Genomic DNA, 1,430 nt, shown 5'->3' on the forward strand with positions numbered 1-1,430 from the left:
TCAGAATGTGGATCAAAGCCTGGAATTCCACTACTTTAAAAAAATACAACTCACAGAAGTATGCAGAAATAAGGGATGCATTGTATTATATATTATATTGTAGTAGAAGTGCATTATAAGCCTTATAGCATCTCTGGATGCCTGAAACATTAACAAGATCATGTTCCTTATGTACTTCAAAAATGTAATCTGAGTTTACTCAAAAAAACCCCAAACACACAAGTAAAATACGTTCTTTCTCTTCTTTTTCTACCCCTGTTATTGTTCAATCACCTGATTTTGAGACTCCATTCACCTGACAATAAGTAGCTATCATTTACCCTAGTCCTGGCTGTCAGAAAGAGTCATCTTTATCTCCAGAGAAGCAGGGATAATGTCTAATCAGTGAGTTACAGTTGAGAGAAATGATTCTAAGTTTAGGAAAATTGGCAGCTGCATTTTGTTATCAGTAGCCATTATTTAGATAGCATTGCTGATGTGCGTGGCGTCATACAGACAAGGACAAAGACCAGGCCCTTGCCCTGTGGAGCTTACTGTCTATATTACACAATTAAAATAGGGAGAGGTACTAGAATAATAGTAATAGTGAGCTCTAAGCATCGCAGTGGGAGGAGAAGAGATTACAAGAAAAAGAAAGACAAAACTTCCTGTGAGAGAGCAATACTGCATCATCCTCCATTGTTGTTTTATACTCAGCTCTGCCAGAGCGTTTTGTTGTTTCAAAATACAGTCTGTACAGAAGAGGGAACAGATAATTCCAGAGTAGAAATCAGGAGAAATTGGCCTAGGTCTTTATAAGAGAGAGGTGGAGGATGTTGACTGGTGACAAAGAGTTGGGTGCTTTGATGCGTCAAAGACACAGCGTCATACGAGCCACAAAAGTGATGCTGTGGCAGGCCTGGCAGGTCATGTCACACAAGCTCATGAGGCTCTGCAAGGCATGGAAAGACCTGAGGCTCCTAACTTGGTGTACTCACTTAACACGGAGACTGTGCTGCTTCCACTCACTCTGAAAAGTGGGCTCTGTAGCTCATGATACAAACAACATGTTAACTGTAACACGCCAACTAAACCTACCATCTCCAAAAAATGAGCTTCCAAGTACCACATTCAACAGACATACAATTTGTCCTTAGGTGCATGGTGCCTTACACCAACGCTTTAGTTATACATCATTTTATTATGAGGTCAGTTTGTGTATCAATCTTTTCTTTTAAGGCAATCGTGTTGAAAATTAATACATGACAATCTGACTATAGCCATAAAAGCACAGACTTAGCTGAGCTGCATACGTAAAACAAACTGAAGTCAGTACTTCAGAAACCCAGCCTAACCTAAGACTAATCCTAACCCTAACTCTGTCTCTTTAAGCGCATCAGAACATAATTTTTAGATGGCTGTTAATATTACTGCATTTGTTATTTGTTGAC

Source organism: Pygoscelis adeliae, unplaced genomic scaffold (genome assembly GCF_000699105.1).
Source record: "Pygoscelis adeliae isolate BGI_AS28 unplaced genomic scaffold, ASM69910v1 Scaffold124, whole genome shotgun sequence".
In the NCBI taxonomy this organism is placed as follows: Eukaryota; Metazoa; Chordata; class Aves; order Sphenisciformes; family Spheniscidae; genus Pygoscelis; species Pygoscelis adeliae.